We start from the raw sequence: 26,507 nt of genomic DNA on the forward strand, positions 1-26,507 counted from the left end.
AAAGAGCTTGGGGTCCCCCAGTCTTGGAAACTTCAGGGACTGTTTCACCCTCTGTAGTTCCCAATTCATAGCCTCTCCCTGGTGCTTTGCATCCACTCTTTTCTCCCAAGAGCAAGGAAATTTCCATTTACTACGCAGGGTTCTTTGCCCACTGCCCTAGCCTCCTGCCTCTCCCCCAGGTCTTGTGAGAACTTGTGATTAGTTAGGAGGCCTGGGCACCTGGGGTCATGGACCCAATCTTATCTGTGTCCCCTCTGCATTCTCTATAAAGTGGGAGATGCTAAGAACATTGGTGACTCTTCTGGTATTGGACCCTTAGGGATTTGTTCTTTAAAGGTCCCTCACGTTAAAATTCTTTTGAATTAAAACAAAAGAGAGAGAGAACGTTGGTGACTCACATAATGGTTTGCATAGCATATTCAAACAAACTGGCAACTCCCATCCTCAGGACAATACAGGGAAGGAGATACACCATTTATTATTATCATCATCCTCTGTATAGGCTCAGAGGACTTAGTGGCCTCACTGAGACCCATGGAAATAGCAGAGCTCAAAAATGTCTTTTAACCCAAGTACCACACCGAGTTGCCTTCTCTTCATCTGGAGGGAAAGTTAATGTGGATCTAATGGCACACATGTGGAGAAGGCGATGGCAGCCCACTCCAGTACTCTTGGCTGGAAACTCCCATGGACAGAGGAGCTGGTGGGCTGCCGTCTATGGGGTCACACAGAATCAGACACGACTGAAGCGTCTTAGCAGCAGCAGCAGCAATGACACACATGAAGGTTCTTTCCAAATTAAAATAAAACAAAAATCCAACATTTATTGATGTATGTATTTTCAGACAACTTTGGAAAGATTCCACTGACAAGAGAATGCTTTGGTTAGAGTTCAGGTAGTTTCCACAAATACCCTGTCCAAATGACTGTATGCGTGCTCAGTCGCTCCTTCGTATCCAACTCTTTGTGACCCCATGGACTGTAGCCCCCCAGGCTCCTCTCTCTGTGGGACTTTTCAGGCACGAATACTGGAGCGGATTGCCATTTCCGCCTCCAGGGTATCTTCCCAACCCAAGGATCGAATCCGAGTCTCCTGCATCTTCTGCATTGGCAGGCGGATTCTTTACCACTGAGCCACCTGGGAAGCCCCCAGATGGTAGAGCACATTAGAAAACATTTACATATTAGGATTAAAAGACATTACATTCTGACAGTAATTTTTACTCCCATAATGATTCTTTAATTTTTTTCTGCCCTTGTTGTTTGTATTTATACTTTTCTTTATCTACTGACAGGCGATCCAAATATTTGGTGAACCAAACATTGATTCAGTTTAGTCCCTCAGATACACACACACACACACACCTTTCCTTCCTTCATAGTTTCTACTAATGATTCTTTTCCTTGCTTCTGAATATTTACGACGCAGACTACTAGTCTAGCAGATTTATTTCCCCTTTATCCAAGAAGAACTGATTCCAAAAGATCCCCAGTGGAGCACCTCGCAGCAGCCCCAATATTCTCCTTCACTGACACAGAAAATTAGCAATGAATTATATCCGAAAAATCTGGAACCCCCCAAACTCCTAAATGTCAATTCCTCAAATATTCTGTGTTCCAGATTTCTAATTCCTTTGTAACTTTCCACAGAATCTTCTGCATCATTTTCATTCATTTCTCAAGCTACGGAGTTCACAATTGAACACATTTTCTATTGAGTCTTCCTGTGTGCTGAGTCAAATGGTTTCAAACGATGCAATTACTTCATCAAAAAACAAACAGGCATTTAACAAACACCCTTCCATACCCAGTCTGTACTAGAATCTGTGGGCTCCAGATGCACAGCTGTTCTCAAGCACCAAAAAAAATTATGAATTGCTTGTGAATAAAACATAATAATTTCACAATGTATCCATTATATTTGCTTTCTTAAAACCACCATATATTGATACATTCCCGATTAATGCTTGTATTTCAGCACACTAGGGCCTAAATCCAGTATTTATCCTACCCTAAATACTTTACAACTCTGGTTTTCAAACTTACATTGATTCCTTACATTTATTTCTTAATAAATTTCATGCTAAAACTTTTTTGCAACATTGAAGACTTTCATTGAAAAAAAATGATACAAATGAACTTATTTACAAAGCTGAAATAGAGCCACAGACATAGGAAACAAATCTGTGATTACCAAAAGGGTTTGTTGTTTATTGTTTAGTCACTAAGTCGTGTTGGTCTCTTGCAACCCCATGAACTATAGCCCACCAGGCTCCTCAGCCCATGGGATTTCTCAGGCAAGGATACTGGAGTGGGTTGCCATTTCCTTCTCCAGGGGATCTTCCTGATCCAGGGATCAAACCCACATCTCCTGCATTGACAGGCTGGTTCTTTACCACTGAGCCACTGGAAGCCCTTACCAAAGGGGAGGAGGGATTAACCAGGAGTTTGGGATTAACATATACACACTGCTATATATAAAATAGGTAAGCAGCAAGGAGCAGGAATGGCAACCCACTCCAGTATTCTTGCCTAGGAAATTCTATGGACAGAGGAGCCTCAGGGGCTACAGTCCAGTGAGTGGCAGAAGAGTTGACTCGACTCAGCTACTGTACAACAACAAAGCAACAAGGACCTCCTGTTTAGCACAAGAAACTCTATTCAATACTCTGTAATGACATATAGGGGAAAAGAATCTAAAAAAGGGTGAATGTATGTATACGTATAACTGATTCACTTTTTTGTACACCTGAAACTAACACCAATATAAATTAGTTTAAAAAGAAACAATATTCACACTTGAAAAAAAAAGCAAATAAAACAATAATTCTCCTCCCACCCAATGGCAACATCCCCCAAAAGAAAGAGTCTTTCACGTGTGTCTGCTTTTGGGAAAATCAAATAATAACCTTATTTGAAAAGAAAACATGAAATTTAAAGAATAATATACATATATATTTGGCTTTTTTATCTCTTTATGCACTTGACCCTCAACTGTAACATGAGGTTGTAGTTCCTTTACGGTAGTTCTTTCCTCAGCATCTCTACAACTTTGATAATTTCATTATTATTTTAAGTCTTGCTTCTTGTAATTTAGAAATATCTACTGACATCTGTGTTTCTCATGCAGTAAATGTTACTCGGTTCATTGACACCCTTCTGGGTGGAGTGAGGTTGCTGGCACTTCTGCCCATCTCCCCACTTTGGCTCTTCTGTCTCATCTTCTACCTCCTACTGGCTAGTTATTCATTTCTTTTGCCATGGTAGTAAAGTGGACTGCAAATTATACAAGCTGATAAAAAATATTTTTATAATTTAAGTCAGGTCGAGTTGCTTCTTCTTCATTGAGCACCTCCTACAAACCAACTTGCTGGCGAGGAAAAGGGGTGCAACCATCAATTTTGTGTAAAGACTGTGTTTCAAAGGGATATATGGTTTTCTTAATCTGTGAGTTAGAGTTAATTATATATCTCATAAAACAAAACAAAATGATAAGATGAAGTTCTGCAGTGGTTCTAAAAAAAGATCTTAGTAGGATAACCTTTGAAAATAAAACCACGATGGAATATTATATGAAAACAAGGAGATGCCTTGTTTATTTTCTAAAAGAGACTACTAAAATCAAAGGAAATGGGTGTATACTAATCCTAGTGGAAAGGTTTATTGCATTTGAAACATACTCTAAAAGATTACTGTATTAAACATAACGACTACTGATGGATAATGTGGGAAGTGACCATGATTTCAGCATAATTTATACTATGCATTTCATTTTGTAGCTAAGTCACATATCCTATTTTTGACTTAAACCCCTGATTTTGCAGAAAACCCATAAATATGTGTTTCCCATAACTTTAACTTTAAAAAATAAGTGTAATAAACTTTCCCCATCGTGTACCACTATATTTTTCTGCCTCTCCGAAAACAGTTTTGAGATATTGTGCCTGGTGAATCAGATTCTGCTTCCTCTGGGAAGGAACAACAGAATCTTCTTCCTGCTGCCCTTACTACACATTTTATGTAAGTGATGTGAGCTCAGGAGACCCATGGTTTACCTATGGCTCAAAACATGTCATTATGCATTTAATAGGGCATCCCTGGTGGCTCAGATGGTAAAGAAGCCGCCTGCAATGAGGGACACCTGGATTCGATCCCTGCATTTGGGAGGATCCTCTGGAGGAGGGCATGGCATCCCATTCCACTATTCTTGCCTGGAGAATCCCATGGATGGAGGAGCCTAACGGGCTACAGTCCACAAGGTCGCAAAGAGTTGGACACCACTGAGCAACTAAGCACAGCTGCTGCTGCTGCTGCTGCTAAGTCGCTTCAGTCGTGTCCGACTCTATGTGACCCCATAGATGGCAGCCCACCAGGCTGCGCCGTCCCTGGGATTCTCCAGGCAAGAACACTGGAGTGGGTTGCCATTTCCTTCTCCAATGCATGAAAGGGAAAAGTGAAAGTGAAGTCACTCAGTCGTGTCCGACTCTTAGCAACCCCATGGACCGTAGCCTACCAGGCTCTTCCATCCATGGGATTTTCCAGGCAAGAGTACTGGAGTGGGGTGCCATTGCCTTCTCCACTAAGCATAGCACACACATGCATTTAATAACATGGTATTAACATTTCAGAAAGTATTTTAGATAACTTATATAAAACATATACATAAAAATAAAAGATAGAAATGTATCAGTTCAGTTCAGTTCAGTCGCTCAGTCGTGTCCGACTCTTTGCGACCCCATGGACTGCAGCACGCCAGGCCTCCCTGTCCATCACCAACTCCCAGAGTTTACCCAAACTCGTGTCCATTGAGTCGGTGATGCCATCCAACCATCTCATCCTCTGTCGTCCCCTTCTCCTCTCGCCCTCAATCTTTCCCAACATCAGGGTCTTTTCAAATGAGTCAGCTCTTACATAGGTGAAAAATAAATAAATGAAGACAAGATAAATATTATGTTTGTATATATTTAAAAAACACAGTGAAGGGGGCCATAATACTTTCTTAACTCGAGCTGTAAATTTAGTTCAGAGCATCTTGATAGCTCAAAGATTTAATTCAGAAGAAACAAAATTTATCCTAATACTAAACTCTAAAACAATTTTCTTTAAGGACTGTGGCCCAAGATAAAATAGGGACAGAAGTTTAGAGTGCCTATCACCTGTGATTTATGGAATATTCTCTCTGTTGCTTCACATGTTTATAAATAACTCTTACTATAAACATATCCTACAACAAGGAAACACTGCAGGGTTAGGTTCAAGAAATAAGAAAAATATGTTTTGTAAAAGCAGTGTTAAAAGCATCTGACATCGTAGTTCATAAAGTGAATTTTCCCCCATTTGAGTCCAAAACAGAAAGGAAAACAAGCAAATTAGTTATCTATGTTCTCTCAATATAGATATTATTTCACTGTTCCTAATAACAATATCTTCAAACCAGTGAATTGGATCGAGTAAATTGAACAAAAGTTACATGGGAATCTAGTTTGTCTAATACACACAAAAATCCAGAGGCAAATCAATGATCAAAATCCAGAAGATGGGAATCCATTTATATGTTATGCTCACTGATAAAACAATATTAAGATGACAGTATCTTAAATGTAAAAATACAGAGAAAATAATATTATCATTGGTCATGTTACCACTGATCATGTGATACAATTTATAAAAGACCTTATGTCTGTATATTAAAAAAATTATCTTTACAAATGCTAAATTACCCCCAAAGTCACAGCTTCCCTAGTTACATTTAAATATGTGTTAAAACTGAGAGATCTCTAAATCAGCAACAGCTCTCCTGTCCCACATTGGGCAACTGATGAAAAATTCATTAAGAAAAATCTTTGAAACTATCACTTAGTGCATGAAGCATCACCATGGTAGAGTCATGAATATCATCCAGAGAATTAATAAAATATTCATTCCCTGTAATAGATTGCTAACACCCAATACTGGTTTTGTCTTACACTTAATAAGTCATGCCTATTTGATTCATATTCAGTAATTCTTCACAATTTTCAATCAGAAAGTGAAATCTGTGCAGTTAATTAGCTGAAAATAACAACTGCTGGTTCAATTAAATTTAGAAAATTTCACATTGTAGTGTTACCATATGTACATTTGTTAGAAGTAATATTTAAACTTCTGTACTAGATTGCATATTTTTGAACAAAGTAAACAAATTACATTATGACACATGGAAATATCTCTAAAAATATGCCTTTGGTTTCCTCTTTGAAAATTAAGCACAATTGCCTTAAGTGAATCCCTAATGTGTGAGTGCTAAGTCACTTCAGTCATGTCTGACTCTTTGCGATCCTATGGACTGTAGGTCACCAGGCTCCTCTGTCCATGGAATTGTCCAGGCAAGAGTATTGGAGTGGATTGCCATGCCCTCCTCCAGGGGATCTTCCTGACACAGGAATCGAACCAGTATCACTTATGTCTCCCTCATTGGCAGGCGGGTTCTTTACCTCTAGCATCACCTGAGAAGCCCTAATAAACACCTGCAAAGTTACTTGATTATATGGGTATAAATATGACCCAGACAATAACAATTTCCGTGTAAAACTGTGCATATTGCCAGTCATAGGATACATTAAATTTTTCTCATAACATCTTCTCCATTTAAAAAGAGAGAAAGAGGAAACAAAGAAAGGGGACAGAAGGAAGACGCTCAGAAGTACAGCTTTGCTCTAGAATTAAGAGGCAGAAATTTCACTCACATCTAGTTTGAAGGAAAACTGATGGACTCAAAGAATATTTCAGACGGAAAAATATGCAGTCAGAGGAAATATTCATAGGCTGCTATCGGGCTAGTATATTAACACGTGCTTGTAGAAAAGACTTGGCACAACATCCTAGAGAAAACACACTGTTGACAAAATGCTCCTGTGGTTGAACCTCATTGTCCCTCCATGAGGCAGACAGAGTTTGGGATACTGACCTTTCATGACAGAGTTAGTCATTAAGAGCTTTGGTCCAGGTCAATCCAGAATCTGAATCATCTGATAAATCTTAGTCTTGGGTCCATACTATCTCTTAAAGTTAATAAGGTGTGGTAAGTTTCAATCATGAAAGCAAGATGGTAACAAAAGCCATTCATCACTTGTTTGACTTCTCTCTCTCCTTTTCCTTCTTTTGGTTCATTTTGGTTCATTAAAAAACGAAATCTGGTCAGCAAAATACTTTAAGCAGGGCTTCCCTGGTGGCTCAGTGGTAAAGAATTCACCTGCCAATGCAGGGACACGGGTTCCAGCCCTAGTCTGGGGAGATCTCACGTGCCATGGAGCAAGTAGCCCAGGTGCCCCAACTATTTAACCTGTGCTCTAACGTCGGGGAACAACAAGTGCTGAGACCGTGTGCCACAACGAGAAGTCCACACGCCCTAAAAGCTGTACTCTGCAACAAGAGAAGCCACTGCAAAGAGAAGCCTGCACACAATTGCAGGGTAGTCCCATTCACCACAATTAGAGAAAGCCTCTGCAGCAAGGAAGACCCAGCACAGCCAAAAATTAATAAATAAAATTATTTTTTTAAATGCATGCAAAAGGAAGAGGTCATAATCTGCACAAAAATGTTTAAGTGCAAAGTCTATTACTAGAAGAAATAAACTCAAGGTGTCAGCTATTTGAAGTACAAATAAATGTGGTTTGATTTTAACATTTGCAAATATGTGTTATCAAAACTGTTTTCATCATACATAATTCGCTTTCAGTAAAGAGCTCAGTAAAGCTTACAAGCACTGCATGACTAACAACAAATGGGTAATCCTATTCACAGCAAAGAAACAATAGAGTGCTTATAATTTGCAAGCTTTTGTGTTAACAGCTCCAGTCTTTTATAATCAGTGGTCTATTTAAGTCTCTCCTCTCTCCGTGTGTTAATGTTATATACATACTATATACCTGGAGAAGGAAACGGCAACTCGTTCCAACATACTTGCCTGGAAAAATCCCATGGACAGAGGAGCCTGGCGGGGTCGCAAAACAATCGGACACGACTTAGCGACTAAACAGGAGCATGTAATATTCTACTTGGCTATATAATTTAACGTCCTTTGAAGATAGAATGCGAGTTTCTTAAAGAAATAAAGCTCACGGTAAAGACGACTTGCATACAGAAATTATTTTTTTGTATTATTTTTCATTGCAATTTTCTTTTAGAAAGAAAAAAAAAGACCTGGCACGTGCCATGAGCACCTGCGATTTGGAGCAGGATGGAAACTGACCCCCGTCCCTCCACCCCCCACACTTGCAGATCCCTGGTATTCCGACGATTTTATTAAGGGCAGAAACAAGAGCCACGTACTGCGGCGCAGCATCTCGAGCGCTGCCTGACGGAACCCTTGGCGCAGAGCCCCAAAGGGAAGGCCAGGCCTGAACTCGGACAGTCACCGGCCGCAGCGAGTTTGTGCCGCTTGCTTTCCTGCGTGAACTTTGGCCAGAAAAGGAGTGTTAAGTTCGGGATGGGGAGCAGGACGACTACAAGGAGGAGCGTCCAGCGTCCCCACTTTCGTCTGCATCTCATACTACAGTACCGCCGTGCAGTCCGGCGATCCCCCAGACTAAACCTACGCTGGGCAGCTCCTCCCGGCCCAACCCACTCGTTCCGGCGGCGGTCCGGTTCCCCCACGGCCCCCGGAGCAGAAGGCTCCCAGTGCTCGGGGCGGGTGTGTTGCCGGAGTCGCCTCCTATTGGCTCGCTTCCCGGGGCCGGGCCGCGCTCCCCGGCTTCTGATTGGACGGAGCCGGCCCCAGCGGGCCTCACTCATTGGAGGGAGCGGGCGGGGGCGGGGCCGGGGCGTGGCCAGGGCGGGGCGGGTCCGGGTCCTGACGGAGCGCGCCGGCGGCTGAGAGCCGACCGGGGCTGAGCGGCTGCCGGGCCGGGCTGCGGGCAGCGCGGAGCCTGCGGGAGGCCGGGCGGCGCGGAGCCTGCGGGAGGCCGGGCGGCGCGGGGCGGCCGCCGGAGCGCGGCGCCGGCTCTCGCGGGGCGGCCGCTCCGGGGGCGCGCCTGTCAGCGCCCCTCGCCTCCCCGGCGGCGCCGCGGCCCGTCAGCTGTCAGGGGGCAGCGGGCTGCGCGGGACACAAAGGGCGCGCGGGCGGCCGGTGCGGGACAACGGCGCCGCCCGGCCCGACCCGACGGCCCCACCGCGCCGCGCGGCCCGGGAAAAGTTTGCGGCTGGTCCGCGGGGCGACCCGGCCCCCGGGGGCTCCGGGGCGCGTCGTCGCGGGGCCGCGGTGAGTTGGCTTCGGGCCGCCGGGGCGGGGAGGGGGCGGCGGGGAGAGACCGGGGGAGGGCCGGGGGCCGCGGCCGTGGGGGCGCCGGGAGGCGGCCGGGGAGCGGGGCCCGGGCGGGGTGGGCGAGGCGCGAGGGCGCTCCCAGACCCGGGGCCCGCTGGCCCGACCCGGGGCCGGCCGCCTTCGCCCCCATGTCCTCCCCGGGGCTGCAGCTGCGCGACCATCGCGGCACCCTGCCCCCCACTCCCATCCCCACCCCACAGATTCCGAGGCGAACTCGGGTCGCGGTTCTGCCTGGGCCTCAGTGCAAGCCGGACCGCGAAGCGCCGGGCCGAGACCTTGACGTGCGCCCGGAACCGCCCCCCCCACCCCCTTCAGCCCCAGAGAAGGAACTTGTCAGCCTCGTGTTTTCAAACATCTATATGTGAAGGTCGCTCTCCGGGTGCGGGGGGAAAAATCCATTCCCCATCGCTTCTTTTTTAAAGCTCCTCAGGAGCTTTGCGGCAGCCCTGGAAGTTGTATAGGGCCAGGCTGGGGACGGAGCCGAGCTCAAGGTGAAGTGGCAGGTGCCCCAGCAGCCCCTTCATGCCCTGCGGACTCTGTTTAGTAGGAAAACAGAGCTTTGGTTACCCATGGGAGACAGTAAACAGGACGGCTGTTTGGTGGTGTTTTTCCGAATTGCTGCTGCTTTCTACGGAAAACTTTCGTGTGAAGGCTGTGGGGGAGGGAATTCTAGTTTCTGACAAAGAAGTGAAAGAAATTGTCACTTCCAACCAAAGTAAATCTTAAACTAATGTAAATCTTCCCTGCAGGAGTGGTAACACACACAATGCAAGTATATCTTGATCTAATTTTAATGAAGGGTTGAAAATAGCTGCTGAGGCCAAAACGGCTCACTTACATAATCTTCTTTGTTGGGATATCTTAGTGACATGTATAATTTTGATAAATGATTAATGTTAAAGGTTTGGCCTTTAAATGGTATTGAAATAATGTCTTGACAGGTTGTGTTGCAATACAGTGCAGTGTGAACTTTTGGTTATCTTGACAACCTGCATTTTTTCCATACAAAGTGAAATGAAACATTTTCCCTAACCAGAATTGTCTCCACTGTGAAATGTGGACTCAGTACTGAATCAGGAGAAATTATCTTGTTCTCTCAATGATAAATTCCCCAGGTTTTCTCACTGTTCATGCTGTGCCTTCTAGAGGCCAGGTTCTCCACTCAGCATTTTTTTCTGCTCAAGAAGTTGATAATAACAAAAGTTGATTTTTTGAAAACGTGAATGCATAAATACCAATACTCAACAAATATTTGCTAAATAAAATACCAGGCACTCAGATAAAAATAATAACTTGCCCATCCTTAAGGAGAATTGTTATCTTGCTTTAGGGGAAAGAAAGAAGGTCTCATAAAGATCTGACAGAAAAACTGAGCTTAATTCCAGTTTGTAGCCTGAAAGTGTATAGCTTAAAATAAAGATACAGATTTGAAAAGAGACAAAGAACAATGATAGGGTTTCTAGGAGAAAGATAATAATATTGATTTAATATAATACATTTTATGACCTCACTTTCTTTGAAGAACACACGCTGTGAAGAGGTGTGTTTCTTAATCAGTAGCTGTTTGCATTGTGATTGAATGTCTAGTTAAATGTCCTAATCATATCCTTAATATTTTACTTGAGTGCTGTCTGGTTTTTAAACTCTTTTTTTTTTTTTAATAGCTTGAAGTAAACTTTTCAGGGCAGTTCACTTGAATGAGAAAAAGTACAACTTTTGAAATCACTTATTCAGTGAGAATGTCATCTCCAGTCTTACACCAGATAGAAAATAAGTACTGTCAGGAACATATTGCTGAAAGGGTCTTCACTCCAGATACATGTAGGGGTGTGTGTGTGTGTGTGTGTGTGTGTGTGTGTGTGTGTGTGTGTGTGTGTGTGTGTGTGTGTGTGTGTGTGTGTGTGTGTGTGTGTGTGCGCTTCACTCCAGATACATGTAGGGGTGTGTGTGTGTGTGTGTGTGTGTGTGTGTGTGCGTGCTTCACTCCAGATACATGTAGGGGTGTGTGTGTGTGTGTGTGTGTGTGTGTGTGTGTGTATTAGTGACATCAGAAAAATAAGTCCCTAACATTTGTGAATGTGGAAACTTCTGGAAAGCCTTGTGACCTTATTTAAAAGTAACCACTCCACCCAGAACCTGGCATTACTATGTGAACAAGCTGTCTTTATAGAATGTGTGTTCGCCTAAGAGCAGGTTTGCTGTTTGGGCAGCCCTGTAGGGGGTCAGGGCTGTGTATCAGAAATTGAGATCCTTAGACCCCCATATCAGAATCTCCTGTAGTTCTTGCAAAACTTCAGACTCGTGGGCGCCTTCCAACACTGGAAGAGTCAGATATCTGTGAGCAGACTCTGGAAACTGTATTCTTCCCAGAAAGAGTTTATCACACTAAATCTTGAGAATTAATGTTAGTGTTTTCTTGCCAGTGTTTAATGGCAACTGTGGCTTTCCAGGAACATTGGAAAAGCCTCCCCATATGCCCACTGCTCTCATCACTTCTCCTCCAGCCCCAGATAGATTGGTTTCGCCTCTTATTGGGGCCGTGTGGCCACAGAGCCCTCCATGAACCACTCCTGCAAGCAGCATTAAGGTTGTCTCAAGGCCCAAGGCCCAAGAGACCCCTCCTACTATGGGACCACCCCCACTCCCAGCCTGTGTGTGATCTGCCAGAGTGCCAGCTGCCTCCTCTGCAACTGTCCAGATAAGGTTTCAGGCAAATAATTGGGAAAGGACCCCAAGGGACAGGAGACCTGGGGGAGATGAGAGCAGGAATGCCGGGTGGAAAGCCCTGCCCTCGACACAGTGCCGCACTCTCATTGGAAGAGCCTAGTCCGGAGGCTGACAGTCGGCAGGCAGGTGTGTGTGGTGAACCCAGCACTTGGCCTTCTCTGTCAAAACTTTCATCTACAAACCATATGTTAGTCACTCAGTCATGTCCAAGTCTTTGTGATCTGCCAGGCTCTTCAGTCCGTGGAATTCTCCAGGCAAGAATACTGGAGTGGGTAGCCCATCCCTTCTCCAGGGGATCTTCCTGACCCAGGGACTGAACCTTGGTATCCTGCATTGCAGGCAGATTCTTTACCATCAGAGCCACCAGGGAAGCCCACAAACTGTACAAAGGCTCTTATAACTTCTGTATCCATAAAATCCCTAACACATAGTGAGGATTTTCATGGTTATTGAAGCCAAAAAGGGAAGAGTTTAGGAGGAAGATTCAAAGCCTAGGCTGAAGAATCAGCCACACCTGATGGAAGTCCTGACTTTGCCATTTCCTACGTAGGTGACCCCGTAAGCTTTGGTTTCCATACTTAAAAATGAGGATAGTGGTTCCTGCCACCTGGGAGTTGTTTGGGGAATTATGTAAGGTACCAATTACTGGCGGCTAATAACTGGCACTCAGTATATACTCCATATATGTAGCTTTTACTATGGTAACTTTTCATAATTCCTTTTTAAGCCTTGGGGACTTGCTGTGGAAGAGGGACAGAAGAGGGAGGCAGGGCCTAGAAGTGGACACAGGAAAGGTCACCTGCCAAGTGGTTGCAGCGGAGCCGGGGGCCAGGGGCCAGAGGGGGTGCTGTGTGGCTCCCGCTTACAGCCCGCTGTCGACGGCCGTCCCTCCCCTCCCTCTTTGTGCCACCCTATTTGGCACTTTTTATACTTGCGAGATTCAGTGAGAAATCCGTGGATGATGTGGTCCGCCTCACAACTGTAACCCTGGACCTGGATTTTAATATCAGTGATCCTCAGCCTACAGAGACTTGTGGATGGTGACTGCCTCTTCCCTCCTTAGGATCTAGCTTTTGGAATCATCGAAGGAAGATGTTTCTATCTCTGACCTCATACAAATAGACCCAGAATTCGACTGCATGTTTGTCTTTGCAGAGAAGTGTATGCTGTCAAGACCTAGGGCCATGATTAGAGGCTCTTGCCTCCTGACGTCTAGAACATCTTTACCTTCTAGAGCTTTTAGACTTTTCCGAGTGCTTTTTTCTCATATCAGCTCACTAGTTCCTTACAACAGCCCTATAATATTATGAATATTACTAGACCCCTACGAGGCACTTTGGATCTTTCTCTCTCCCCATCTCCATTCTTTCTGGCAAACCTGTTGCTAGGTTAGCCTTTTCTGTCTTTGTCTCAGTTTTCTAAAGTAGAAATCCTTTTCTCCCTCTCTGTCTGTCCCACCTCCTCCTGTTCTAGAGCCAGGGTCCCCATCCGTGCATGGAGAGGTGCTCACCTCTCCCACCAGGGGCCTTAGCTCACCCTGCTTCCCTCTTCAGGGAGGCCTCCCCACCAGCCATCCACATTCTACTCATCTTCAGTCTCCAGCTCGTCTTGGAACCTTCCCAGATCATTAACATCTTAAAGATTCCACCTTCCTCTGAAGTCCGATGGTAGCCACTGCTATTCAGTTACTTATAACCTGCTGTTGAAGTCCTAATGGAGAACAAGTCTATGATAGATTTGATTCAGACAAGAAAATGCTGAACTAAGTAACACTGGGCTTGCTGTCTGGTGGGGCCATGGGGGCCAGACCAAGTCGCTCTGCCTTGGTGCTTCTGCGTCCTGTGAATGTGGAGAGGTTTGGGCCAGATGATGCTGATGATGATTCCTGCTCCTTCTGAGGTTCTGGGGCAATTTGGCCTTCCTTAGTGGATCCCATGGGGGCCCTTACTGCGTTGCTGGGTGACAGAGTCCTGAATGGGCACTGGTCATGTTCTGTCCCACAGATGCTAAAGTGGGCAGTTTTTGAATGCCAGGTGCCTTTGGGGATAAGTTTTTTAACCACAAGTATTCAGGGAAGGTTGGTGGGGGGATGAATTTGTAGAATGGTGTATTAGGGCAATAAAGGATCAGCTCTGTGAATGACTTCCTCTGATGAAATAAATAGGATCAACTATTGGATATACTTTAGTCTTAACATTTTATGATTTACTTTGCATTTCATCCTTATTGGTTAGTGACATGTAAATATGCATGCAAGTGCATATATTACATGCACATTACCCTTAAGAAGGGTACCCCTAAGTCGTGAGGTACTATTACACACTGACCAGCCTTAAGAAGAATATCTCTTTAAAGTGTGTTGACATTTAATTGACCTTTGGAAGTTCATTCTGTTAATCATACTCAAAGTGCTAAAGCTATGGTTGACTGCTCTGGTGTTTTTACATTCAGCCGTGCTTAGCATATAAATTCTTCAGCATAATTGTTACTTATTTAGCAGGGTTTCCTTTCTTCCCTGAAAATGTGAGTGGTGTTTTATTTTTGTATTTTTTTTTTTAAATTTTGCCTCAGGCTTGAGGGTGTCAGAGGTTTGAATTGAAATGTTTTCCTGCCATTAGTTGTATGGGGTGTGACTTCTTAAGATAGGAGTAATGGAAATTTCTTGTTTAATGGAGGCATACTTTCCTTCTGGCAGAAGTTAGAACTCTTCAAGGTATAATGCTAAAATTTAGAAAACCTTAAAACTTTAACTCTACATATTTTTAACATAATAAACTTGGAAAATCTTTCAAGTCCATTTCTGTAGATTAAAACTATCAGTGCTAATACTTTTTATTAAACAAGGATTCAAAGAATTTATTTTTAAAGCAAATTAATTATATTCCTTGAATTACTGAGTAGTACTTTATTTTATTATAAATGATGTATTTATTTTTTAAAAACATCAATCAAATATATTTTTTTCTTAAAGCTTAATGTTTTATTACTGTCACCCAGAGAACATCAACTGAAATGTCTAATCATTTCTCAGTGTTGTTTATTAACTCAATCTATGGAAATTTTTCAATAATTAGTTGCCTTACATGTCTCTAAATTAGTATTTCTCATGTTTGTGGAAAAGTAGCAGTGCTTTTTTGCTAAATATTGATAGAAAAGTTAGAGCATGCAATTGCCAATTTGGGGTACCTTTAAGACTCCAGAGATTTTTAAAAATATTTTTGTCTTAGAAGCAATTTTTAAATAGGAAAGATCAAGTTAAAACCAGAGCTTTTATATTCATGAGGTAATTTTATACTTTTGAGGTATGTAGCTCCATATTTGGAATGCATTTGTTCCCTGTTTATACTAGGTTTTGGAGTCATTATAATATTTATTTAGTCACACATTACAAGCACAAGTGATAGTCTCACTCCATGAAGCTGACCTTATTTTCTCATCGTTGTCTCCCTTTTGTCCATATTGCCCTGTATTTTGTCTCTGCTCTTTTTTGTCCTCAGTTTTACGACCTACAACTGTCCTTTTCATCTCATTATAGCCTCACCCGAAAAGAAAAATTCCTTTCCCTTACATGTTTAACTTCAAACTCTTATCATTTTTTAGAAGATACAATGAAGCTTCTTAAACAATAGTAATAATAGTATCTATGTAGTATTAATAAAAAGCTTCCCTGGTGGCTCAGAATGTAAAGAATCTGCCTGCAATGCAGGAGACCTGGGTTCAATCCCTGGGTCTGGAAGATCCCCTGGAGAAGGGAATAGCAACCCACTCCAGTATTCTTGCCTGGAAAACCCCATGGACAGAGGAGCCTAATAGGCTACTGCCCATGGGGTCGCAAAGAGTCAGACATGAAAGAGTGTAAATGACTGTAGTGCTGAGTGGTCAGATTCAGTATACCCCAGTCTGTGTGTGAACTCTCACACTTCCATTCTGGAATCTGTGGTTTCAACACATTTATTCCTTCCTTACTACAGAAGTGTCTCAGGACCAGGCCAGAAGCGGTTTAACACAGAACACGAAGGTACAGCCTGCTTACTTGGGCCGTCCCCTTGGTAATCCTCCTGGACTGGTGACCCAGAGTGACAGAATCAATATATTTGCTCTCCTTTTCTGTTTGAGGCCTATTTTGTCATCATGAAGCACTTTCTGTCCTTCAAATCCAGATATATGTGTTCACAGATTGTTTGTTTTCATTTTATTCAGCAAATTCTTACCTTGTACTTTCACGTGCCAACCACTTTTCTAAGCACTTTGCAAGTATTAGTTTATTTAGTCCTCTTACCCTGTAGCTGTTATAAACAGTTACAGTTATTATCCTTTTGCAATTGAATAAACTAAGGCACTGAGTTTTATTCTAGGGTAGGGCATTGGGTTGAGGGCAGCTAGTAAGTGTAAACGGAGTGGATAACTGAACAGCAGTGCTGAGAATCAGCAAAAAGCTGTAGAAGAGTTTGGGGAAGACCACTTGACATGGAGAGGATCAGGGACTGAGCCAGGCCCGGTTGCCAAGTCCAGCGTGGCTTCCTTCCTCGATTGTCAGCTGTGGCAGTAGAGGCAAAGGCCAGACCGGAGAGAGAGGCCTCTGCAGGCCTGGAAACGGTGGTCCTGTCTGCCGGCCGCAGCCACTGGTCAGCCTGAGAGAGGGCAGGGCCCCTCGGGAGCCCTCTGAACCTCACTCCTTCCCTTTCTGGGACTCTAGCTTCTTTTCCCCTAGAGGGCTCAGCCTCTTTCTCAGCTGGAAGTTCAGGTGGTACAAAAATGAGTGGACACGTTCCGCCCTGTCTTGACCCCAGCCCACTTCATTCTTGCTCTTTGCCCTGCTATGTGTATTACTTTGACAATATTTTCAGCGATGGCTGTGTGTGTGTGTGTGTGTGCGTGTGTCGTGTGACGTTCAGAGACTGATGGTGAGCAGGTAGACTGAAGGATAAAGCTGTCCCTTCTGTCGGAACTGGGGAACAGCTAACACTGGGGGATACAGAGAAAGGAGAGAAACAGGGACAAGAGGAGATGCACTGAAGGAAAAAAGAGGGGGGAAAATGAAGAAAAAGTATTACTGATGTGTTTCACAGCCACATTCGCTCCCCACCTTCACCGAAACAGAGGCAATTTCAGTCCCTTCTGTCTGACCTGAAGTTTGCCAGGGAGTTAAGCATGGTGGGAGTGGAAAATTTCTCCCTTTCGCATTTTGAGACTTGGGTGTGCTGCTTTGAGATGCCACTGGTATCTAAGTAATATTTGTTTATACTGGATATTTTTCTCTGTAGCCTTTGTGGACCGGGCTTAGAATACAAACAGTCCTGTTAGCAGAACTGCAGGTCCTCAATTGCAGTGTTTATTTTACTAGTTAAAAAACTGCTGGAGCCTTAAGAGTTCTGAGCATATTTTTAAAAATACCAGAGGCAAGTTTAAGAAGTGCTTTAGAAAGAAAAAGGTAAGAAAAGTTAGAACTTTCAGGCTCTGGAATGCCAACCAATGCAGTAGGTTTTACAAAAGTTCATGTTTTCAAAGACTGAATCAGATTCATTAATTATTTTTTCAAGGTGGCTTTAAAGTGCTCTTTTTTTGTGTAAGTCCTCTTAATAGTTAAGGTATTTGTTCCATAGGATGTAAAACTAAGGTTGCTTCTTTGGAGAATTTAGGATCTTTTTAGATGCTGCTTAAATTATCTGTAATGACTTGGTCAGATCACAGGTCTGAAAGTATTTCCTTAAGGATTTCTGATTATATTGGGATAGAATCATTGAAATTGTGGCACTTTCAAAAAATCCAAAGTATGTGGTTTATTTTACCCTTGAACTTTCTGATAATTCATTTTATGTCCCACTGAAGTCTCTCTTTATCCTGCTCCTTGTAGAAAGGTACACTATTCAGTAGCATTTATGAAAAACACCCAGTTTAAATAAAAAATGTTGAGCTAATCTAAATGATATAACTATCGATTTGAAGACATTTTTAAATAGTTATTCAGTTTTCAAGTAGAGGGTACTGGTCGTAACAGGTTTATTAATAATTAGATCCCTCTCAGTAAAAGAAAGGAAAAGAAAATTTTATCATTGCATGGCAGTAACAAATTCTTGATGTAGCATTTCAAGAATCACAGACTGCCCTTAGGAAGTAGAAAGAGGGGAAGGGAAGTTTTTTCTCATTCGTTCTGTTTTCATTTATCCATTTTCTCCCCACTTGTCCATCCCTTCCTGTAACCATGGAAATTTTTACTTTTCTCCACTGTCCATCAAATGTTCTCCATTTGTATGTCCCAGATCACTGCCACACCAAGTTTCCTTAGGATTAGAAACCCGAGTCTCTAGAAGGTGACGGAAACCATCCGATACTTTCTCAGACTCTCTCCCTGGAAGCAGGAAGAGCAAAACAGTAGTTGGCGATTCGTCACTGTTGCTCCTGTGGCTGTTCGGTTGACCTCAGCATTTTTACCTCCATTCTTAATACTTATATCCACAAATGGAATCAGGGCCAGCCACAGTGCATTTCATCATCTGCTGTCCCTTGTGGTTCAAATTTAGCACAGACCTGCTGTGAGCACATGTTAATTAGGTGAATAGAATAGGATGAAATTTTAACAGCTTTTTAATAACTATTCTTCTTTGAGTTCAAGCATGTTTTTTTAAATAATTTTATTTATTTATTCGTTCTTATTTTTGGCTGTGCTGAGTCTTCCCTACTGGGCTTTTCTCCGGTTGCAGTGGGGGGATTCTCACTGCAGTGGCCTCTCCTGTTGTAGAGCTCGGGCTCTAGGGTGCATAGGCCTCAGTAGTGCGGCCCCCAGGCTCCAGGGCACAGGCTCAAGAGTTGTGGCACACGGGCGCGGTTGCTCCGTGTCGCATGGGATCTTCCCAGACCAGGGACTGAACCCGTGTCTCCTGCATTGGCAGGCGATTCATTACCACCAAGCCACCAGGGAAGCCCCTCAAGTGTGGTTTTTATCTTACGAGTTTACAGTTATTTTGTTGAAAATCTGGAAAAGCTTTCCATGAGCAACTAAGCCCCTGTTAGATCAGAACAGTGTAAGTCAAACATTAACTTGCAGTAGAAGTCTGATGAAAGTGTCTTTGACTTTGAGACGCAGTGAGCTATGTCAGGCGAAGTTGCCCATCCTCCATATGAAATGCCCTGGTGTTGGGCGCTAAATAGACAATTTTTGTCATGTGTGCCCCCGGCATAAGTATATGAGCCTCTGTTTTTCTGTGACTTATAGCCCAGTTACCATACCAGACAGTATTGGAGATAATGAAGACAATAGACAGTTTCGTAAGTCACTGCTAGCTGCTGTGTCTGTGAGTGCCTCTCAGCCATTCTGTAGTCTGCTGTTTTAAAGTGTGTGGGTGTGGGAAGTGATGGTGAATGAAGGCAGGGTTGATGGTGATCCTTTGTACTAAGAAAAATCACACTGGCTAAGGGAAGTCTGCCTCCATGATTGGTGTATGTTTATTTTTTAAAAAATCCTTCCGACCCTGTCCCAATCCAGTTCCCATCCCACCTCATAAATTCAAGCAATGAAGGAATTAGAGTCATAGGACTTTATGGCCAGAAAAATTTTAGGATCTGATTTACCCTCTCATTACAGTTGAGAAAAAGGGTATCCAGTGAGGTCAAATGAGATCTTGTAATGAGTTTAAAGGCCCAAATGACACTAGTAGTTTATTTCCAGTAGTAACCACTGTTCTGGTGAATCTGCCCTAACGTGTCCACAATGAGAAGGCGCAAAGGGAAATAACTAGCATGTGGACGGTCCTGTCTCACACAGCTCTCGGTCACTTCCCAGAAGAGCTCTGTGCGGTGGAGGTGAACTGTGATTGGTCCACAGAGAAACCAGGCTCGACGAAGGGCGGGGCCTGTCCAGGCGGGCATCCCCCAAAGGGGCCCGGCCCCCATCTTCCCACCCCGGCAGCAGCACCAGCTGGTCTCGAGTCGGCTCCCCGAGGCCGCGGATGGAGAGTCACATCTTCACGTGGTAGCTCTGGCTGGAAACTCGGACCAGTTATTAGCTGTTGTCTTATTTCATCATTTTTAAAGGGGGGAAAGGCACTTTTTAAAGAGCTGGGAGCTCATAAACTTTTCTAAAGAAAGATGCTGAATAACTGAATGAGATGTGTTCTAAGACTCTGCTAACCAACGTTTCAGACGTTCGGCCAGAATATACGGATCCCCTCCCATGGGACGGCTCCAGCAGCCACAGCCACAACTGAGATAGAATCACCGCCTTCAGGAAGGAGGCTTGCACAATCTCCTCTCCCTTCAAAGGGTTCTCCAGATTGAAAACTGGTTTTGAAAAATGTCTAGTGCTGTCTGCATTATTCTTGAGATGAAAGAGATACTAATTCCTATGTCTGAAATGAGTCAACATTTTCAAAATAACTGTATTAGAAGTATTCCCATTAAAGAGAACTTGTAAAATTCAGAAAACTAGAAGGGGAAAAAAATAATATTTGTGTATTCTGAATTTTTAACCTGATAATGTGTATACCATACATGCAGTTTTATCTTGGCTTTTCCTTAACTTGTGGGGATAGCGGATGCTCTCCATCATTGCAGAGCTTTGTAAATATGTTCTTACGTTTGCATGACCTAATAGATTTGATTTACAAAAACAAAACAAGGATTGGTTGGAATTCTGAATTCTGCCATGTGATTATAACAGTGAAATGCATCTTAAATTCAACTCATGTCCCTTTAGAAATAGAACTTGTGTTTCAACAGGAATGGAGCATACTCTTCATCGGAAATCCGCGGGACAGGAGCCCCTTAAAGGGAGGCGCTGGGCCAGCAGGTGGCCTGAGGGCTGCGGCCTGGAAACCGCTGACTGTGGCGGGGACGGGGACTGGAGGAGTGGGATGGAAAGCCCCTGATTAGCCTGGATTCGGGATGCCCTGGCTCTCTGGAATCCCCCTCCCTAGTGAGGATACAGCCCACGCTGAAGAGCAGGGGTCAGGTCAGGTTGCAGGACCGAGGAAGAACCACCCAGAACGCTCTGATAAGCCTGGAGAGCCCCTGTCTGGGGAACTCTGGCCTGAACTAGAAATCAGTATCATTTTAAAGGAGTGTTTGGCCACACCACATTTTTTTTTTTTAATTTATTTGTTTTTAGTTGGAGGATAATTGCTTTATAACGTTGTGCTGGTTTCTGCCATACATCAACATGCATCAGCCATAGGTATACACATGCACCTCCCTCCTGAACCCCCTCCCATCCCATTCCACCCCTCTAGGTTGTCACCGAGCCCCAGGCTGAGCCCCCTGTGCTATACGGGGACTCCCCATTGGCCATCTGTTTTACACATGGTAATGGATATATTTCAATGCTACTCTCTCAAGTCGTCCCACCCTCTCCTTCCCCCACTGTATCTATAAGTCTGTTCTGTATTTTGAGTCTCCATTCCTGCCCTGCAGAGAGGTTCATCAGTACCATTTTTCTAGATTCTATATATATGCATTAATATGCAATATTTATTTTTCTCTTTCTGACTTGCTTCACTCTAGTGAAAGTGAAAGTTGCTCAGTCGTGTCCAACTTTTTGCGACCCCGTGGACTATACAGTCCATGGAATTCTCCAGGCCAGAATACTGGAGTGGGTAGTCTATCCCCTTCTCCAGCAGATCTTTCCAACCCAGGAATCGAACCGGGGTCTCCTACATCGCAGGCGGATTCTTTACCAACTGAGCTATCAGGGAAGCCCACACTCTGTATGAAGCTCTCGGTTCATCCACCTCACTAGAACTGACTCAAATTCATTCCTTTTTGTGGCTGAGTAGTATTCCATTGTATATGTGGACCACAACTACTTTATCCATTTATCTGTCAATGGACATCCACGTTGCTTCCATGTCCTGACTAATGTAAATAATGTTGCAGTGAACATTGGGGTACATGTGTCTTTTTCAGTTATGGTTTTCTTAAGGTATATGCCCTGTAGTGGGATTGCTGGGACATATGGTAGTTTTATTTCAAAGTTTTTAAGGTATCTCCATACTGTTCTCCATAGTGGCTGTATCAATTTGTATTCCCACCAACAGTGTTTCTCCACACCTTCTCCAGCATTTATTGTTTATAAATTTTTTGATGATGGTCATTCTGACGAGCATGAGGTGATACTGTAGTTTTGATTTGCATTTCTCCAATAATAAGCAATAGTGAGCATTTTTACATATTAGCCATCTGGATGTCTTCTTTGGAGAATTGTCTGTTCAGGTCTTCTGCCCATTTTTTAATTGGATTGTTTGTTTTTCTCATGGCAACACAACATTTTCAATCAACTATCCTTCAATAAAAATAAAATTAGAAAGCTTTTGAAAAAAGCATAGCATTCTAAATCAACTATATGTCAATAAAAAAATAAAACTCTTAGAAGGAAACCAAAGTCTGGAAAATAGATGTGCTCATTATTACTGGAACCATAGATTCTAGGCCCTCTTAACTGACAGAAAAAAAAAAAAATGTGTATGTATGTGTGTATATCAACACATGCATGTACATATTATCTGTCTACCTAATAATATGTGTATATCTCCACCTGTATTGATATTAAACTAAACATGGATTCATAAAAATAATTAATAGAAAGTTTAGCAAATGAATATATATATATATATATGATGAATGAATTGATGACTAAATGAATTGTTTTCTCGCAGAGGATCTGGATATTTGTTTCTGCTCTTAAAAGTTTGCTTCGCTTACTAATTTTTTACACCCACTTTACAATGAAAACACAATTTTTATTGAATTAACTAGCTCATATTTATTCAAACTCACACCCTCCTGAACTCCACAAATGATTTCAGAAGAGCTTACAATAAGCAAGGCTTCAGAATGGGAGAGTGAGTGATAGATGTGACTCCAGCTGTCCAAGCTTGGTGTCACCACGTGTGTAATGATGGTGAGAGCAAATGCTTCATCATACCAGGGCATGCATAAAACATGATTGTGCATAGGCATTGCTCAGAACACAGCAACGGTTGTGTTAAAGTTAAGGCTATAGACTTGAGTACACACGGTTTACCTAGCTTAATTCTTAGAGAATATCCATTGAACACAAATTTCATTAATTTCTGGAGTAGAAGAGAGTTTACTCTTTATAACTCTGTAGGCTCTGTACTATCCCAGACAATGCTTTTCTTCCTAGAATTTGAGTTTCTTGATTTTCCATGTGTGCACAATCCATGGGAAATTGTTTCCAGGAAATTTCTACAGCCTTCAGCCATTTTCAAGATGCAAGGACCCAGTAGGTTTGTGTTTCTATTAATTACAAAAAGAAAATAGCAAAGGAAAATCCATCATCATTGTTATTAGCAAGGAATATGATGAGCATTAGAAGCCTCTGAATTAGCCTAGAAACAGTGTGCACTACTAAATATCAAGTGTAAATAGAAGATGCAGATGAATTTCAAAGGGCAGAACTATGTTTGCACATTTACTCTCATATCAGGTTAGTTCTACGTATGCTTTCTACAAAAGGAACTGGAGACCACTCGTGTTTCTTGTCTTTATTTAGACGGATTTTCCGAAGGAAGAGCTAGGCCAGTGCCAGGACTGTGGATGCAGTTGTCTGAGCCCTTGGGCCCTAGAGAGGCAGATGAGAGGACGTGCCAGAGCCTGAGTGCTGGGCCCTGTGCTGGTGGAACGCTCCCTTCCTGAGAGTGCACCGCAGATGCTCAGGACCAGAGCGGTGGAGGTGGATGGACCAGAGAGAATGGAGAAGGTGGGGCAGAAACATCATTGTGTCGTGGAGCAGGCCAGCCACGTGCACCCCTGCCTTCCCAGGGCCAAAGGAGGGTCCTAGTATCAGTCAATAGAGCGATGGTAACTTCCACCCCCTCTGTTTAGTGCCTGAACTCTCACCATCAAGGATGGGCCTTTAACTTCAATACTCTGATGTGTCAAAATCCAGAGAATTGGGTTTAGGAAGAGAGGGAGGTGGGGAAGCTTGGGTGGCTGTCATATTTTAAGCTGTCCTTAATTATGCATAGCTTAGGAAAATTCATGATGATAGTCATCAAGAGGGTTCACAACTGAAAGACATAGGGTTGCTAAGACAAATGTGTAAACTTTATCCAGGAGCAGTGCTGTACCATCCACCGTCAGAAAGAATTAATTCTTCAAGTAGTTAAAACTAAGGCACTTCCCCAGTGGTCCTGTGGTTAAGACTTTAACTTCCAGTGCAGGGGATACAGGTTCGATTCCTGGTCAGGGAGCTAGGATCCCACAAGCCATGTGGCCAAAAAACCAAAAACATAAAAGAGAAACACTGTAACAATTCAATAAAGACTTTAAAAATGGTCCACATCAAAAAAAAATCTTTAAAAAAAAAAAAGCTGATATGAGGAGACTATAAAACATGGCCAGGGTATAAACCTCCAGAGCTGCACCTTCAGGTGAGGAGTCTTGGGAGCCTTGTCTTAACAGAGCTAGAGCAGCCTGCTTCTTGTGGTTTTCAATTAACTTTATTGGTCACATTTCTCAGTTAGTGACAAGATATTGCGGTCTTGAGCAAATTTACTCAGTTCCATCTTTCTAGATTAGCTCTTCTCTGCCAGGAAGTTACAGCAGGATTGTCGCATCGCTTTTGCCAATTGCTCTCACTGCTCTCCTCATCTCAAAAAGGATAACAGTGTGGAGAGGGCAAGAGGCAGGCCAGGCGTGTGAAGCTAGAAGACTCTGTCCTGACAAGCCTATTGCCACCCTCTCATTTTAAGAACTGCTGTTCCAAGCGGAACTCATACTGCTTAATAACCAGAAAACAAGGAAATAGTTTAAACTAAATAACTTTGAGTCTCACTAAAACTGGCAAAATTGTCCAGCAGCTTTTGGGGATAAATCTGCTTTACCTTTCACATGGATTTCCTCTAGTTGGTCTCCTGCTAAAAAGGCAGTGAAGCACTCTTCTGATGCCTGTTAAATGCCCTTGCATTTACGAATCCTTGTAACTAAGATCTTATGATCTTTCGTGCTTTATTTGGAGGATTTTTTTTAATGTTTATTCATAGATCTCTGAGCAAAGTCTGGATCTTCAAAGCTGTGCTGAGGTTTACTATCTGTTTCAACATTCACTGAATTATTATGTGAGGTGGTTTGCCTAGTTTGTACTAGGCGTTTTTAATTTAAAGCTATTATTGAAAAGCAGTGAGATTCCAAGGCAATAGGGGATCTGTCACTTGGAGAAAAATTTATGGGAGTAAAAATACTCTTTTTGTAAACAGTTACTGCTCTACAATGTCTTCCCAGGGTGAGGCTTGGTATTCATCTGTTTTAATTAAAGAGTATCCTGCCTGTCTGTTTGTGACCAGCTCATATAAGAAGGGGGTATCTTGGTGAGAAGTTCACAAGGTTGGAAGCTGTAGCTGAGTTTGCTGAACCAACTCAAGCCCTAGTCAGCAGTGGTATATGAATGCCAAGCACTAAGAATTTCTGGAATGTAGAATCGCACAGCACTGATAAAGTTTGCTTTGTTCCCCTATGTGACTTGACCCATTGAGAAGATGTGGTTCCCTAGGAAGTTTTAATAGTTCAAAGTCCTTAGTTAATAAAGAAAAAGGCCACAACATAATTCAGCTTGTTTTCACCTGCTGCCTCAAAGATTAACTTTCTTAACATTAAGGAGATAGAGTTACCCTTTACTTTGAAAAAGTAGTTTGTGGAGCACTTCACGTTTGTTTGTTTCAGTAAACATGACACTGTGTGGATTTTGTTTTTGTTTGGGGTTTGGTGTCACGGACTAAGACTTCTGCAACTTAAGAACCTTGTGGTAACACCATCTAAAAACAAATCTTGGGGAAAGGCACACCCACTTCTTTGTATCAACTTAATCTCTCACTAGGCGAGGAAGGGTTTTGAATTACTTTCAGGAAAGCAGTGACTAATAGAGCCTACCCTCCAGTTTTCCTCATTTATTTTCGTAAGAGAATGGGAGTGGAATTCAAAACATCCAGAGCTGGAGTTAATGTACGTCACCCTGTCAGCAAGTGACAGGCTCTGTGCTTTTCCAGCGGGGAAGCTTTGACCCACAAGCTGATAGGTGCCTGTTACAGACCTTGCTATTCCTTCTGTTTTTCTCCTGATTGTTGCTTACTCTTTAGAAAACCAGCTGACTGTACAGGTTGTCTCTAGCAGCAGATTTCAGAGCAAAAGTAATACATAAAACCACTGCGTAAGTCCTTTTTTTTGGGTCAGAATTTATGGAGTTTGAAATAAAAATGTTATGTTTTCATTGAGACTCTATATGTATTTAATGTTAAATGTGCGCTTTATCTTGTTAGCATGATTTAACGTGTATGTTTGGTCACTTTCACTCAAAGAAAGATTTTAGTTACATCACGCATGCTAAAGAAACCTACCATTGCCTGTGTGTTCCTTGTCGCTAACAGTAATGGATGAATGCCATCGGCATTCATTGTGTTAGATTACCAGAGGATTTTATAGGAATCTGGTAGATGAATAATAGACACACATGGAGCTTTGGATTTGAGAC

The 26,507-nt window shown here is 42.9% G+C and overlaps 1 long non-coding RNA gene across 1 annotated transcript; it reads left to right on the top strand.

Annotated features, from left to right (window-relative positions):
• The first annotated feature begins 9,108 nt into the window (after positions 1-9,108).
• LOC145520223 (uncharacterized) lies at positions 9,109-20,440 on the top strand. The gene is made up of 2 exons (XR_014064321.1): positions 9,109-9,238; positions 16,000-20,440. It is a non-coding gene; the product is annotated as an uncharacterized LOC145520223 (long non-coding RNA).
• Positions 20,441-26,507: the final 6,067 nt, after the last annotated feature.

This window comes from Giraffa tippelskirchi, chromosome 9, assembly GCF_054371585.1.
Source record: "Giraffa tippelskirchi isolate mGirTip1 chromosome 9, T2T-mGirTip1v1.2.pri, whole genome shotgun sequence".
NCBI classification, from domain to species: Eukaryota; Metazoa; Chordata; class Mammalia; order Artiodactyla; family Giraffidae; genus Giraffa; species Giraffa tippelskirchi.